Source organism: Balaenoptera physalus, assembly GCF_965194825.1.
Source record: "Balaenoptera physalus genome assembly, chromosome: 9".
Taxonomy (NCBI): Eukaryota; Metazoa; Chordata; class Mammalia; order Artiodactyla; family Balaenopteridae; genus Balaenoptera; species Balaenoptera physalus.
The window spans coordinates 104,224,863-104,243,048 of NC_138888.1; positions in this window are offsets into that span (position 1 = coordinate 104,224,863).

The following is an 18,186-nucleotide window of genomic DNA, read 5'->3' on the forward strand; positions in this document are numbered from 1 at the left end:
GTTTTTTCAAGAGGGTAGATAGAATTGAATCCAGAAGGAACCAGAACCTGTGCCATCAATGTCAAGCATGAGTGAAATTGCACCTTGCCCTCTGTCTCCTATTGCTGATGATCCTTCAGCTCTACCATCTCCCACCTCCTCTCCCTCCTCCAGTCAGTAACTCTTTTTGCCTGTTCACTCGATGCCAGCCCATGTGTGCCAGCTGTTGTACTGTATTACTGTAATTTTCAAGGTACTGTGCTGCAAGATTAAAAATGTTTTTTTTTGTATTTGTTTTTTATGTATGAATTGTGTGAAAAGTATTATAAACCTATTACAGTAAAGTACTCCATAGCCGATGGTGTTAGTTGGGTACCTAGGCTAACTTTGTTGGACTCACGAACAAACTGGACTTACAAATGCGCTCTCAGAAGAGAACTCACTCATATGTAGGGGACTTAGTGTATTTGTATGTGAACACAAAAGACCCTGAATAGACAAAGCAATCGAGAAAAAAGAACAAAGCTATGGAGGTATCACATTTCCTGACTTCAGACTATACTACAAAGCTACAGTAAGCAAAACAGGATGGTACTGGCACAAAAATAAATACATAGATCAATGTAACAGAATAGAAAGCTCAGAAATAAACCTAGGCAAATATGGTCAATTAATCTACAAAAAAGGAGGCAACAATATTCAATGGGGGAAAGTCAGTCTCTTAGATAAGTGGTGCTGGGAAAACTGGACAGTTACATATAAAAAATTGAAACTAGAATATTTTCTCATTCCATATAAATAAAAATGAACTCAATGTGGATTAAAGACTTAAATGTAAGACCTGAAACCAAAAACTCGTACAAGAAAACATAAGCAGTACATTCTTTGACATTGATCCTTATAATATGTTTTTGGATCTGTTTCTTCAGGCAAGGGAAACAAAATCAAAAATAAACAAATGGAACTACATCAAACTAAAGTGCTTTCATACAGTGAAGGAAACCATCAACAAAACATAAAGACCACCTAGTGAATAAGATAAGATATTTGCAAATGATATATTTGATATGGGGTTAATATTCAAAATACCAAAAAACTCATACAACCAAGCATTGTAAAATCGAACAACACAGTTGAAAAATGGGCAGAGGACCAGAATGGACATTTTTCCAAATAAGACATACAGATGGCCAACAGGCACATGAAAAGATGCACAACATCACTAATCATCAGGGAAATGGAAATCAAAACCACAATGAGATATCACCTTACATCTGTCAGAATGCTTATTGTCAAAAAGAGACAACAAATAACAACATTTGGTGAGGATTTGGAGAAAAGTGAACCCTCGTGTAGTCTTGGTGGGAATGTAATTTGGTGCAGCCACTATGGAAACTGTGTGTAGGCTCCTCAAAAAATTAAAACAAGAACTACCATATGATCCAGCACTTCCATTACTGGTTATTTACTCTAAGAAAATTAAACCACTAAGTTCAAAAGATATATGCACCCCTATATTCAGTGAGGCATTATTTACAATAGTCAGTATAAGGAAGTATTCTAAGTGCCCGTCCATAGATGACTAGATAAAGAAAATGTGGTGTATATATAAAATGGAATATTACTCAGCCATAAAAAATGAAATCTTGCCATTTGAAATAACATGGATGGAACTAGAGGGAATTACACTAAGTGAGACAAGTCAGACAGAGGAAGAAAAACACTGTATGATTTCACTTATATGAGGAATGTAAAGAGCAAAACAAATGAACAAACAAAACAAAACAGTCATAGATACAGAGAACAAGCATGTAGTTGCCAGAGGGGAGAGGGTTAGGGTGGTGAATGAAATAGGTGAGGGAGATTAAGAGGTAAAACTTCCAGTTACAGATTAAATGAGTCATGGTATGAAATGTACAGTGTGGGGAATAGAGTCAATAATTATGTAATATCTTTGTATGGTGACAGATGGTAACTAGACTTCTGATAATATTTAATGTGCAAAATTATCAAATCACTATGTTGTACACCTAAAGCTAATATAATATTGTAAGTCAATTATACTTCAAGCAAAAATAGACAAAATTTTTAAAAATGAAGAAAATAAAATTATCTCAAGTTCTGTATTTTCTTGGGCCCTAGTGCTCTAATTTATCTTTTATACCAGGCAGCTATAGTGTTAAGGTCTCACTATTTATAGTTATTTAGATGAAAAGTAGATATTAAATATCCTAAAACTGTATCATTCTTGCTATCAACAACCAATAAACAATGCCAGCAAATATAACCAAATTTTATGCTCAAGTAAAAGAATTTATCAAGTCCTATATCATATTTCATACTATATTTAAATTACCATACAGAATTGGTTCCACAGGATCTAGTTTTCACAAAACATTAGAATTATATTTAGATCACTGTTATTTTCTATATTTTATAAATACTTTCCAAATATTTTGATCTTAAATCCAGACGACTTTATGCATACATAACATTAACACAAATAATAGAGCAATGTATAATTCTAAAATGTTTGGCAATATCCAAATTATTGCCTCAGCTAAATCATGCCTTACTGAGTTCTTTTTATGTGTTCATTACAATGATAAACACAGAGAAGAAACAGAAAGATGTACTTATGCATAATTTTAGAGATAGGATCCAAATTGCTTTACAGGTATGAGGTAGGGTTTGGGCAAAATAACCGGCAGTTTTTATTGGGGTTTTTGCTTGGGATCTGGTGTAAACATGGTGAAAGTTTTATTCCACATAAACTCTTCTTCAGCCCCAAATAATCAAGATGAATCTAGCTGTTGTATACTTGTTTTGTGACCAGGGTAATTTTAGACTTGCAATTAAAATCTCCCTTCAAGCAGGGAAGACAGCAACAGTATGAGAATGCATTTCTCAGTTCCTGGCTCATCCACTTTCCACATCTTAATCCCAGCTATAGCTCCTTTCTGTCTTGTGAACTGATCAAGTAGATGTTTAGGACCTCTGCTAGTAAAATCTTTGCATCCCAGTTGTATTTGCCCTCATCTTTAGTACCGACCATTTCAGAGGCTGTTTCCCTCATTAGTCTAATTCCCAATCTGGTATTTGTGTTTCAGTTTCTGCTGAAATGTTTCAGGTTATTCTGTCATGTATTAGAAGTATGTCCAGTGGGACTGGTGGAGGAGTTAAGTTTATCAAAGAAATATGGAGAAGATAAAGAAGAAAAAGAGAGCCTCAGCATGGATGGTCAGCTGACATATGGGGAAAGTAATGGATGCTTTCATATTATCCTCTGGACTGCATTTATATACTTGTTCATCTAAGAACAAGCTTTGTTTCATGATAATGCCATGAAGCCTTTGCAAATATTACCAGAATATTGAAAGTCTTACATATTTATTGACGGCTTGATTCCCTGGAAGATGCCTGTTCCAACCCTGTGCACATTTTTCTATTTAAATATTCATTTATTTCCCATTTAACTAACCAAATATGTAAATATTAATTATATGTGTGTGTGTGTGTGTGTGTATATATATATATATATGCAATTTGTCTACCACATTTAAATGTTGCTTATAGTAATTTTTTTGCTTGCAATACAATTTAGACTTTGAATCAATATTTTTATGAGTATCTTAGAAATACTTTTCTATATCAAATGCTCACTTTATTCACTTTTATAACATTTATTGTTTTCATTGTCTTATTTTAGAAAGTAATAACCCTTCTAGTATTTTTCCAAAAGTTCTTTAGGTTTAATCTTCTTTATTTTCCAAGGAACACTCTGTAAAGGAGAGGTTTGACTTTTATTAAAATTAAACTTACTGAAAATTTGTTTTCATAAAACATTGAGAAATGTTTCATATTTGTACTTGAACATCCTCATAAACAATTTTTATACAACTAATTTTATTCAAATCTTTTAAAATCTCCTTCAGATATCCATTATTTACTATCAGCTATCCAATACTCCTGTGGTCTCTGAATATAGCTTCAATATACAAAGAGTGAGGTACCTTCAATAAATATTTGTTGAATGAATGACTTTATCAGCAAATGAATATAAAAATGGAAAAATATTGTGGACTGATCCAGATACCTTTACTTTGGTGTATTCTGTATAGAACAGGGAGAAAAGGAAGAAATATTGAAGAGACAATAATATTTCTTGATCACCTAACAGAGTGCTCAAAGCTATACTATACACATCATTTATTTCCTAAAACTATATAGTCAGGGTTATTATTTATCTTTGTTTCATAAACAAAGATAATTTTAAATCAATTAAAAATGATCAGAGAAATGAGTTCAACTCATCTCTGAATTCAAAGTCAAGGCTCTTCCATATACAGCAATAAAGATCAGTTTTTTAGACTCTGGGTTACTCATAACATCCCTATCCTTGTTGGGACCACAAATGCAATTTCAGATGGGAAGTAAAATAAATTCTATTTTAATTTTAAGATTAGCAACAATTCTGTCACTGACATTCGTATCGTCCTTAACATAATTAACCAAATTTTGAGATTAGATTTCTCTTACAAGTCTTCTTACTATTTTTATTTTTGAATGAAAGGATTCAGGCCTCAGATATTTTTTTCCTGAATTAGTCCACTTTCAAAACATGTTCCTTTCTGTCCCACCAGATCATACTGCCTCCTAACAGAACTTTGTTGTTGCAATAATTCAATATACATTAAAATGGCTGATGGAGAAACAAGAGTAAAGATGTTGAAGAAAGTTTTGAATTATTAATTATTTATGTTAAATATGTGGCTCTACAGCATATTTGAGAAAGGAAGCTCTAGAGTCCGAGTACCTGGGTTCAGATTTCAGTTCTTCAAGGTACTAGTTGCAGATTTTGGGAATGTGTTGTTTAGCTTTTCTAAATATTAAATTACTTTTTGTAAATTAAAATAATTAACATTAGTTACCTTGAGTGGTGCAAAGATTAAATGAGATAATGTATATGGGGCGCCTGTCACATGATTGGCAAAGAGCAAATTTTAAACATGATGAGTAGCAAATGAAACACAGTGGTCTTAAAGGGAGAAACCTGAAGAGGACCATGGGCTGTCTACTATTTCCCAATGCAGGGCAAAAACAGTGTTCAAGTAAAGTTGCTGGTTGAATAGAGCTGCCAAATTTGAGCAGAAAACAACACACATATAATAGGAGCAATAAAGCGTGAAAATAAGCAGATGCTGGGAAAATTTATTCCAAATCTATACCAAAAAAAATGTCTCCACACATATCAACATATTTTTCACTGTGAAATTAAGACATTTGAAGGAACAATTTAGAAGCAAAAAGAGAGAAGATTGAGGTCATTTGATGCTTATACTTAACTATGTCACATCTGAACTTTGCATTTCTGCATTTAGTGAATATTGTAAGCTATGATTTCTAATACATTTGGAAATGTATTTCATCATTTGTTATATGAGAAATTTTAAAGCTATACAGTCTTTAGATTTATTTGAATCCTTCCAGAGATTTTTCCTTGGGCTTTGTTCTGATAGTCCACAGAATGTTAGCGTTTTATTACCTTTATCGTAACCCGAGAAATCAATACACTAAAGATAAGTACAACTTACTGTTAAACTTGTTGTTTCCAGGAATATGGCAGGTAGACGCTTAGGAAAAGCAAGTTAATAAGATTTATTCAAATTATCTAAATTCTGTATGGAATAAATCTTACTCCAATGAATTTTACTGACTACATTGTAACTAAGTTACCACTAGATATTAAGCATTTCTTTTTCCTTCTTATATATTTTAAAAGTTAGAATGCCCTACCAATCCAAAGTTCTATCAAGTCTACTATAAGAGCAAACAAACTATGGTTTGGACTAATAACTGAAGAGATGTTTATTCTTTAATTTTACTTATTTTCATCTTCCTATTTGAAAGCTAAATAGAATTATAATAACAAAAATAGAATTATGCAAACATGAGGAAGTAAACACACCCAAGGAAATCCTTCTGGGATACAGAAAACTAATCTCTAGGGCTAAAAAAATCTGGAAAACTGTCTTATATTGACTCATTATTTTCAAAGGAATGTATTTCTCTGTATTCCTTCTGGTCTCCGCCCAAATTGGGAGATAGCATAGAAGCATTATGTTGTGGAAAATCATGAGGATAAGGATGCTCTGTGTGACAGTGTTCAATTACAGGAAGAAGCCAGGAGCTTTGCAGAGAATGCGTAGGTGAATGAGAGAGATTCCAAATGGCTAAGCATGAAGGTTGATGAAAAGGGCATGAGCAGGAGTAAAACTGTCATTGCTCCAAGAAGTGCTTACCTAATGCCTAGTCAATAAAGGACATGCATTAGTTTAGACAGAAATTACACAGATGGGAGGCAATGACAGCAAAATTTCTCCTGTGTTAAAATGTGTGTATAATACATGACTTACATATGCATACGTAAGTTTTATTATATATATAAATCCCTCCCATGTTAAAATACATGTATGTTTAAATGTTATAGAGATATGAAATATATAACATTTTGCATATATTGTTATATGTAATATATATGTTATTGTTAAAAATTAGAAAACAAATGGTAGAAAATATTTTTATTCATATGCTCTTGAGAACGTATACATGCTTTCCCCCTGCACTTTGGCCAAAATGTACTTTGGCCATTTTATTATTATGTTCTAACTCTAATCATTACCAGAACATTATATTTTATGGTTTTCTTCCCAGTTTCTTCCTTTCTTTAAAGACAAGTTCATTAAAAATACATTGAGAGTGATTCTTACATAGCTGGAGAGTATATCATGAATTGTTTCTACATTGAAAGCCTTGCCAAATGAAGCCTATGACACACAGCATTTTCATCAAAAAACTGTCATAAATCCTCTTATATTAAATCAGAAATTCTCTCATTAAAATGTCTCAAAGCTTTATTAACCCAGTAGTATGATTAGTTAATCAGATCAACTAGAAGTTACCTTTGTGTTGTGGAATTAAAGTGATTCTACTCACAACTCGCACGCTTATGTTTGAGCACCTGGTGTAACCGAGAATCACAAAATGCATTATATGAATTCGAGCTGGGAGGGTAAAAATCAACAAAAGCCTCTACTCTGGAGACTTTTATCCTTTGCCACCATGTCGCCTAAATCAGGTTGGTGCCTAGAGGGAGTAAAGAGTTTATGGAGAATGATGTGGTACAGACAAAATATTAAAATAAGATAAAGGTAAAATTTTCCTCTCCAGTCTTTACAGATGGTATCACTGGCTAACATTTTCAGTGGGACTATTCCTTATTTTTACAGTCTGCTAAAATTCTAAGGAAAAACACCCTACAACACTCTAAAGACATGTTATTTTTAACATTTTTTTCCAAAATGAGCTCTAGCTTATGATCATGTACCAGTTATAACGTGGGCAGGGCCATGCAGTCTGAAAGAGAAAATAGCATAAACCCATTTGATAGTAATTATGATAATAAATGTTGGTATTTATTGACACTACTTCCATTATAAACACCCAATATATACAAAATTACAAAAATAAATATGTAAAATAAATAGCAAAATGTGCTCAAGCAATTTAAATTTATTTTATTGAGCTCTTTCATGGTGCTATGATGACACAAACATGACAAGATGCACCTTTCCTACTTATTCTCAAAGAATGTAAAATCTACCTTGGAATAGTTTGTTTTAATATGCAAATAACAACAATTTCTATTAAAGCATAATAAATACTCTAGGACAGAAAAAGACACAGTGCTCTATCAGTTCAAAGAAAAAACAGTTATAATTTAATCTTATGAGAGCTATTATTTTTACTATATTTCTACTAATAATTTTATTGCCACTTATTTTTACTATAATCATAATTTTATTTTTACATCTATCATTTGGGGATTTTTGCAAAGAGAATGTATTACTGATTTGTGTTTTCTAACTAATTAAGGTAAAAAATAGGTAGGATTTAAACAATAGAAGAAAAGATTGTTTTTACTGGGGATAAAAGCATAGTGGGAGGAAGTAACAGAATGGGTTGGAAGTATTAAAAGTCAAGTCTAACTGCAGCAAAGGAAAAAGCAGAGGTTAATCCAAGTAAGTTGCAATTATTTTTAAGAAAGACCTTGAAAAGAGATTTAGATGGCAATAATTATGAAAAGAAGCTTAACTTAATAAGTGGGGAAACAAATGCAGCCTGAAAGATAAACTTTTTATCAAAAGAGATTTATATTAAAAAAGCTAAAGCAAAACACATGCGTGGCACAAATCCATATGCATTTTCTGTAGATTTTCGGCAACTCAAAATCGATTGCCCAACTTTTAATATTAAATATATTTTCTCATGCTGTTTTCATTATTTTATTAGAAATCACCTTTTATTTGAAAAATAACAGTCACACTATCATTTTCTTTGTCTGGTTAGTAAAAGCTTGCATCAAAGGTTTACAATTGAAATTATTTTAAAAATTAAAATTGCAAAGCAAAATACAGAAGATATTTTATTCATATGTGTGTATAAATATAAATATTTTTTCTTTGCACTTTGACCAGAAATACATTTTGATCATGTTTATTATTATGTTATCAGTTCCAATTAACATAAAATTTCTCTGTATGATTTTTCACCTGGTTTCTTACTTTCTTCCAAAATAATTTTACTCAGATTCTTTGGGAATATTTTTCACCTGACATGAAGATAATTTATGAAGAAAATTTATGAAGATGAACTCGTCAGGCTAGTTTAATAATAAAAGTTTGGTGTAAATACCCAAATAGCAAAAAAGACATAACCACAAATAACAAAACTCTTGCATGGCAGATACCGTAGAAAAACTGAGACCTCTGGAAATGGTGGCAACCTCAGAAACGTCAGTTTTTGGTTAATCTCATTTAGTCTCTTCTATCCAACTCTCTTAATATCTACCTACACTGCACTCCCCTCTGGCTTCTGTTTACCTAGCATCCTCTTGTTCCTAGTCATGGATCTTCATGAACTTCCCCCTTCAATGTCACTTTCTGTTTCTAACTAATCTTACTATCTTGATTTTCCCACAATCCAATTTAAATTTATTATACTAATCTAAACATTGTTGCTCATTTCACAGGAAATTGTTTTCTTAACAACGAGTTTATTCATAACTTAAAATTTTGGTGGTTGCAGGAATACCAGTTTATGGCTAACAACGGAGCCCTCTGCAGGCTGCAGGTAACACAGGCTTCTGATGATCATGGGTCTGTGGCCCACATGCCTACTGAACATACAAACAGCAAAATGATGTCGATGTGGAAGGTTGTAGCTAGCTCCGTCTCAAAAGTCTTTCCATTTGGAGAAATTAGAGATGAACCTACAAGAAATCATGTTCAAGAAAATATCTTTATTCAAAAGCCATTACAACATACACACCATTTAACGTCACTAGGATTTTAGTGCTATTTTCTGTAGTGATTTGGTACCCGTTCTGTGGCAATTGCAACTTTTTGGGGTTTTCTTCTTGTATGATGCCTGTATATATGTATATATTTCTTTACTCTTGATTTTGAGATTTTCATTATCTAACTTATTTTCTTTTACATTATTTTCCTTAAGCCCTTATGGCAAATGTTAACTTTAAATGCCCCTCCTCATTCTAATCTTAAAATTATTTAGAAAGTTTTAAATTTTTTGGTTTATCTATGTTCATAGACAATTATTTACAAGCTGTGTGTTGGTTGTTTTACATCATAGTGCTAACATTTATCTTATTTAAAAGATTTTTTATATCTCTTATCTCCATTGTCTAAAAGTAAGTCATAAAAAATAAAAACATAAAACATAGAGAAAATTGTTGATGAATTTGAGTTCCTCAAGCTTAAAAATAAATCTAAGGCAATTTGTATTCTAAATGAAGTTAAAAAACAAGTTACAGACTATGAAAAGGTGCTCACATAAACTGACAAAGGATAGCATATTAATACAGATTAAAATTATTTAACTACATGCAAAATAAAACAACTAGGAAGAAACATCAGCAAAATATATCAACAGACAATTATAGAGAGGAAATACAAAAGGCAAAAGGAATCTGAAATGTTATTTGACTAAGAGAAATTCAAATGATTATCACAATGAGATAACATTCATATCCAATAGATTCTCAAAATTAAAACTGTCCATTATGAAATGTTGTGAAATATATGAGAAAGTGAGTCTTCATACACTGACAGAGGAGTATATGTTATTGCACTTATTTTGGAGAACCAATTGAAAATATCTAGTCAGTCTTGTGATACACACATTTTCACTTCTGGTCTTAAAGGTGATTTTAAAATCGCAAAATTACTGTATTTTATACTATACATGTTTAAATACATTGTATATATTTACATATGTAATTCAAAAGAGAAAATGGAAATAGGATAGATACCAACGTACGTATAGAATTACTTCTGGGAGAGATAGGAATAGGTTTGGTGAGGCTTCCAATGCATCTTTAAGGTATAGTATCTTCTTTATAATAGTTACCAGCATTAAGTATGGCAAACTGAGTAATCTCGGTGAAATGTTTAGGGACATGGCTTACATTGTTTTCTATACTTGTCTGCATGTTGGAAAATTTATCAATTAAAAAAATATATTTTTATATATAAAAACATCTTTGAAAGAGTGGCTCAACATGAAAAACATGGGCTTTGTTGCTTTTTTTTTTTCCTTCACAGTTGTCCTTAGAGTTGTCCTCAGTCCTCTCTCAAACAATGAATAATTTAAAATAACAACACCAACGAAAAATGGATGCAATTTTTGGAATATATACATTTTGATTAACATATTTAAAGAAATTTACATGCATTATCTTACTTTCTCTTCTTTATAGGTCCATGAGGAAACTATTATGTTTCACATTTAACAGTTGAGGCAATAGTGAATTAAATAATTTCTCTGAGTTAAATAAGATTGCTTCAACCACACAGATAATTCGTGGCCAGGATGTGCCTTGACCCTCCCCAAAGGCCACGTTCTGATCCACCATGAAGATGGTTTCCTCTATTATCTTATAAAGTTTGACTCTTCACAATGGTCAAGTAAAACCTCAACTTTAGTTTATACTTGACTTCAAATGGCTGGCATGATTTACAAGTACCTTTATCAAGAGCCAAATACTAATAACGCTAAATTGCATTAAATCAGTTTTAAATGAGATGATACATGTAAGGCCTTAGAACAGTGCCTGGAACTGTGTAAGCATTATGCACGTGTTCGCTGATATTGTCATTGTCATGGTTTTCTTAGCTATTGTGTGGTACTAAGTGTTGTGAGCAATACAAAGATGAAGACAACATCCATGACTGTTCTTTTTTTTTTATCCCCAACTTTTTAAATGGAGAATTTAATTTATTTCAAGTTCAAAAGCAAATGGAGAAGAAATTTCTTTATAAAACTAGGTATACACCAAGGCAAAATGAAATAGATACCATAATAAAGGTGAAAAATATGACATTTTAGATTAAAGAGAGGTTAATTTTCCCTTTGAGATTTTGGGAAAAAATATGGTAATTAGTTGAAAAGTTATCATTCTGACTAACTTTGTACCAGGAGAGCAATTATGAGCAAGGTAGAAAAGGAGACTATTTCAGGTTGCAAAAGTAGTATGCGTAATGGGAGAAGCAAAATACTGAATTGTGTGGCTTGAGGTTTTGGGAGACTTGTGCAAGAAGAGATGTTAGAATAGCACAGGGAGATCAGCTCGGTGCTTTGTGACCACATAGAGGGGTGGGATAGGGAGGGTGGGAGGGAGGGAGATGCAAGAGGGAAGAGGTATGGGAACATATGTATATGTATAACTGATTCACTTTGTTATAAAGCAGAAGCTAACACACCATTGTGAAGCAATTATACTCCAATAAAGAAGTTAAAAAAAAAAAAGAAAGAAAAGTACCTAAGAGGTAGTCCTGCAGAGTCAAGCCAGGAATGTCAGCTACAGAGTTCATTCCAGAGTCAATGAGAAAAGTATTTAAATGGTTTCTTCTGTTATTAAAAGCCTTATTTAGGGGCTTCCCTGGTGGCGCAGTGGTTGAGAGTCTGCCTGCCAATGCAGGGGACACGGGTTCGTGCCCTGGTCTGGGAAGATCCCACGTGCCGCGGAGCGGCTGGGCCTGTGAGCCACAACTGCTGAGCCTGCGCGTCTGGAGCCTGTGCTCCGCAACAAGAGAGGCCGCGGCAGTGAGAGGCCCGCGCACCGCGATGAGGAGTGGCCCCCGCTTGCCACAACTGGAGAAAGCCCTCGCACAGAAACGAGGACCCAACACAGCCATAAATAAAAAATAAATAAAAGCCTTATTTAGTCAATTTGGTTAAATATACTTCCTCTAGACATGATATAGACTGAAAAGTTCTTAACTGAAAAGCTCAGGTTTTCACACTTTCCTTTTCCCATGTATTTAAACATATATTTTCAAGTCTCTCTGCATTTGCCATACATATTGAAAGGTCAAGACAACTGTGAGTACCAGGCTTATTTTCCTTCACAAACTAAATAAGATTAGATATTTCACATCGGTGCCAATTTATCTTATTATTATTCTATTACTTTTATGTGCCTTTCTTTTTTTCTTGCATCTCACTGCAGTAAAAGCGTATCTGAACCAATATCTCTCAGAGGATAAGAAATGTTCTTAATGACCATATTTTTCTTGTCTTGAGAATTTAGAGAGTTAGATTAAGTCATCTCTCTTTGCCTGAGAATATAGGAAGACCTCCAAAAGACTGCATAGTTAGAGTTTTGGGGAAATCAAAAATTCATTAGTAATTGGTAGTAATCCAAGTGTGATTTAATGATGTAAGATTTCAGAGACATACCTTGCTCTAATCAAATTGGATTAAAATATTGCAAAACTTAGCAGAATTCTGCCAGTTCTGAACTAAAATAACCTTGAAAATGTTGGTTTCCTGGTATGCATTCAATGTAAATTATTCAAGAAAAATATGAAATAATAATACTTAGAATGAATTACATTATAAAGAAAATATGTTTGCATAAAGGGGTAATAACTAATTCAAAAATTTTAAATTTATATTTATCATATGACACCGTAGGAAATGTAATTGATCTCCCAAATCAAAATTTTTGAAGGATAAATGTAATTAGTCATAACAGTAAACCATATTGATTTAGATTTTATTCATATTGACAGGGCATAATACTTAATAAATTTACTTATAGTAACTAAAATTATTTCTATATCAATAATTCTTTATTTTCAACACTTTCTATCCAACCCCGCCTCTCTCTTCCAGGTTACAGATTTGTAGACTCTTCTATAATTACACGTGTTTAAATGCATTTTAATCATGCAGAAGACAAGATGAGAGAAATTCTAGGGAGTCCTTTTGGCATTCTGAAAATATCTCATAAGAATCTAAACAAACAGACTGGTATCATTCGGACACTATTATATCTGTCAGGGACTTTTATTCCAACACTTTTCTAAAGTCATCCTCATTTAGTTACTTATCCTGAGGCAGTGTTAGTCTTTACTTCTAATGCTTTCTCTTCCTGTTCCTCATTTTCAATTTTATATTCTTATCTGTTTAATAATGTTTTACTTATGGTGCCATGAGGTTTTAGAAAGAAATTTAGTTCTAAGAAAGTTAATAAGTAAATGTAAGAATAAATATATAAACACAATATGTTATACAAATCCGTAGGTTACATGATTTTATATTTAGACATATAAAAACTGAGTATAATATTGAATTTTATTCTGAAGGCAGTAACAAGTAGTAGGAAAATTTTTCCATTCTCGTTTATATTTCAATCCTTGTCACTAGAATAGATTAATGCTGTGTTAATTTCTGCCCCTTATTAAATTTTGTCATAAGAAATGAAGCACTGGAATTTTTATACCCCAAAGTGTTTAACAGTTAATGAGCCTGATTCTCCCAATGCAAAATTTACTGCCTAGAAAAAATGTCAGATATACACAGCTGAAATAACCGAAATGCAGTAGAGTTTATCAGATGTGTTTCATTTTCCTAGTATAGGTGATCACAGTCTATCTGACTGATACACTGTTTCTGTTATCTTGTCCATGGTCTAGGTAGATCTTGTTTACTTTGGTTGTTTGAAAGCTGTTTGTGGATTTCCACAACAATCTGTTTAATTGTTCTTTTTCTGTTTTTTTTTCAGTCAAATAGAACTACCATTAGCTATATACTCAGTACTATGTTTTAAGGTAATTCCTAAATCTTTAAATTTGCCAATTACTAAATGATTTCCCCTGCACAACACAGTCAGATCAATCAGGCTATTTTGTGGATTATTTTACAAAGTAATTAAATAGTTATTTCTACTTTGCTCTGTTTACCTATGAGGAAGAGAGGAAAATTACTTGAGAAAAAGTTAAATTTAAGCCAAAAACTTGTGCAAATATAGCTATAGATAATTTTAGAACATGTAACTCAACATTCTTTCCAATCCTACCTTATTCTGTTTTTTTCTTTTTAAATTGCATGCCCTTTTAAATCACTAGGCAACCTTCAGACAAATATCTCTCACCAAAATGATACTATTCCAAAAAGATAGAATATAACACAGTCATACACACAACTTAAAAACTTTACTATAGAATTCAAGTGGCTTAAAGTCAAGTGTCTACCTTAGTGTTTCTTTCTTCTCTGAAGTGCAGATTTGAAGTATTCAGGATAAATAGTCTAAATTATTTCTTAGTAATGTATTTACAAACATATCCATATGCTATGCATAGATTAATGTTAATTATATATTGATTATAATTGCTCATGTCACACATCTTTTCTGTGTCAAGAAGCTAAAATAAAATAAGCATTTTTGAAATCTCTTTACACATCAGTTTATTGACATAGCCAACCAAGGTTCTAAATCATTTTATTTGCATAATTTCTCCAGATTGTAATGTGAACATATTGAAGTTTACCAGATAATTTATCCTTCGCCATGTTTGACTCTAACTTCTCTCAATGGAAGAGTAGAAATCCCAAGCCTTGAATTTTCAGTATGTTGTTTAAGATCTCAAATCATTTCTCTTGTCTAACTGATCTTTTCTAATTAGAGTTTAAATGTGCATATACCTTTTATACTTTTATTTAAAGAAATTACCATCTTTTGCTTTTTATTAATTCTTTTTTTTAAATCAACTTATTTAGAAAGTGTGACTAGTTTACCATATTTATTATAATTAACTGGAAGAAAAGTCTAGCAACTTCTCTTCCAAGAATTTAAGGAACTTAAAAAGTGTAAGTATCACTAGGTGATATAATTCATAAATATCTCATACCAGTAACACTCATCAAAAAATATTTTTTAGAGGTCAGGACATTGATATTTAAAAAAGTCAGGTATGTTTAATTTTCAATATTACTTTATGCTAAGATTTGTAAACTTATAGAGTTTGTCGTGAGATTTAAGTATTAAAATAAAATTGGTTTTCCTTCTTATAGTACAGGAGTCAAGATTCAATTTCATCCAATAATGAAAGTCACTAAGTAGAATTTGGTAATACCAATTGAAGGAAAGATATTTTATCCTTTTGGCTAATTCTGGAAAATGATTTCTAATGTATTTCAAAAGCAAATAATATTCTAATAATTTTCAAAGAAAAAGCCTTTCTGTTAAGACCTGAGGATTTAATATAAATACAATAGTGAAATCTATACTGTATAAACCAGTGCTAATACTTGTGTCCTGCAATGGTCATCAGACACAATAATATTTATACTGATTTTAATATATTTCTTCCAAATCAATTTTTTATATTGACTTATTTTCCTTAGAGCCACTATACCTTTGTTATTTGGATTTTTTGTTATATTGGAAACTGTGTTTTGTTCTGCAATACTGCATTCTTAAACTGTATCAGAGGCAGTGACCAAGTTGAATTTGGAAAGGACACAGAGAGTATAAAGCCGCATTGGATATCCTTGGTGATGGCAATCACTCAAAAATTCACACCTCATTTCACTCCCCATGCTATCCACTGTCTGACTTCCTGTATTTTCATTACCTCAGTAGGGCCTCTGACCCATTCTCCACTCTTCCCTCACAAACGTGTTATTGCATATAAGTGACAGAACGTTCAGTTCTGCAAATCTTACAGCATGTTTCATTGACTCTTCCCCTTACTTGTTATTGTCGAATCCTTACCTCCACGAACCCATGAATTTTTTATTGGAGGGTCATGTACAAGTTTTCTCTGCTGTGTATGGCACCTTCCATGCACTGCCTTTTGTACTGTTTCTCCTCCAGCATAATGGCCATCACCAAGGGCCTATGATATGCAAGAAGTTAGACACCAAGAAAATGGTCTCCAACACAAACGTATAACTATGTGTGTTGATACATAGTGTGAATGGGAAAAATAAGACCTAATAAAATAGTAAATATATAAGGCATAGTTTAGATTGACAGGTCACAGAAACCATGAGATGTTTAAGCATTAGGAGAAATTATAAATAAAAGTAACTTTTTATTTTTCGAGTTTAAAAAAGCGTGACATCAAATAGCTAGGAAAACAATATATAAGAGGAGCTATGAAGGAGAACCAGTCCTAACAGGTATTAAAGCATACTACACATCCATCACAATTAAAACAGAAGCATGAATAGCAGAAAGGTCAATGGAGTAGAAAAGAAAGTCCAGAAATAGAGCAAACAACAATTTTTTAAAGATGTATTATAAGATAACTAATTATATATCAAATCACTAGAACAAAGATAGTTTTTTTGAAAAGTGATGTTGGAAACAATGAATATTTCTGGAAAACGTTAAAACTATTTTCACCATACACAAGAAAAAACTCCACATGGATCAGTTACGTGAACTTTATTTTTTTTACTATAAGCTGGGTAAAGGGAAAGGCTTTCTAACTATTACTAAAATGCAATGAAAAGAAAAGATTGATTGACTTAACTAACTAAAAAGAAAGAAAACTTTTCTGTGGCAAAAAGTACCAGAAGCAAAATCAAAAGACAATGAACAAACCAAAAGAAAAGTATGTGCAGCATATATCACAGTTACATGATTACTATCACTGATATATAATGAGCATTTTAAAAATTGAGATTAAAATATTCAAAAATCTAGAAAATAAGGAAAAGACAATGACAATCCACAATATATACATATATATATATGTGTATATATATATATATATATATACATACATATATATATATATACACACACAGCCCTTAAAGATATGAAATGAAATTCAACTTCACTCAAAATGAGAGAAATGCCATAAAAAGTACACTGAAATTCCATTTCTCACCCACCGGATTAGCAAAACAGCAGAAGCTGGAGAATCAGCAAGGTTGTGAGAAATCAGGCACTCATGTACTTTGTGTGACAAGGATGAAAACTGATACAATTCCTTTGGAGATGAATCTGGCAATATCTAATAAAGCTAAGATTTTTGAATATGCCATTGTCTTTCTACTCAGCTATCCCACTTAGAGGAATGTGTCTTGATTATACAACTCTAACAATACAAAAATCACATACATCAGCAGAACATTATTTGTAATTGCAAAATATTGGAAAGCTATCATAAGAGATTGAATAGATATACTACGGTACATACACATAATTTTGAATGTAAAAATATAATTAGCAGCTGTACAAAAGGAATGTCTGTGAACTGATACAGACTTAGTTATAGGAGATATTCTCAAGTAAAAATATATACTCTTTTATAAATATATATATATATATATATATATATATATATATATATATATACCTTCGTATAAATATCCTTTGTATAAAAGGCAAAGAAAAGTAAGATAGCACAGTGTGCTTCTCTTTACAAAAGAAGTACAGGTAAGCATAAAATTGTTTACCTACAAGGGGTTGGGAGAAACAGGGTAGAAGAGATACTGATCTTTATTTTGTTTTGACTTTTGTAAGTGTGCCAGTGTTCTAAATGGTCAATAAAAATTCAATTCAATCAATAATAATGCAAAGGATATACGTGTAGAAATGAAAACAAACTTAAATGTATTCAGATGTATTTCAAATGAATACCATAACCATACTGAAGGGAAAAGAAAGAGACAGCAAAATAAAGAGAAGGGAGGGGGAGAAAGAGGGAAAGACAGAGGGAGGGAGGGAAAGAGAAGGAAGAAGGTAAAGATGAAGGTAGAAAGAAAAGCACCAAATAATTTAAGGACCTATTAGTTGACAATATATCTTAAGTCTCTGGTGGGAGT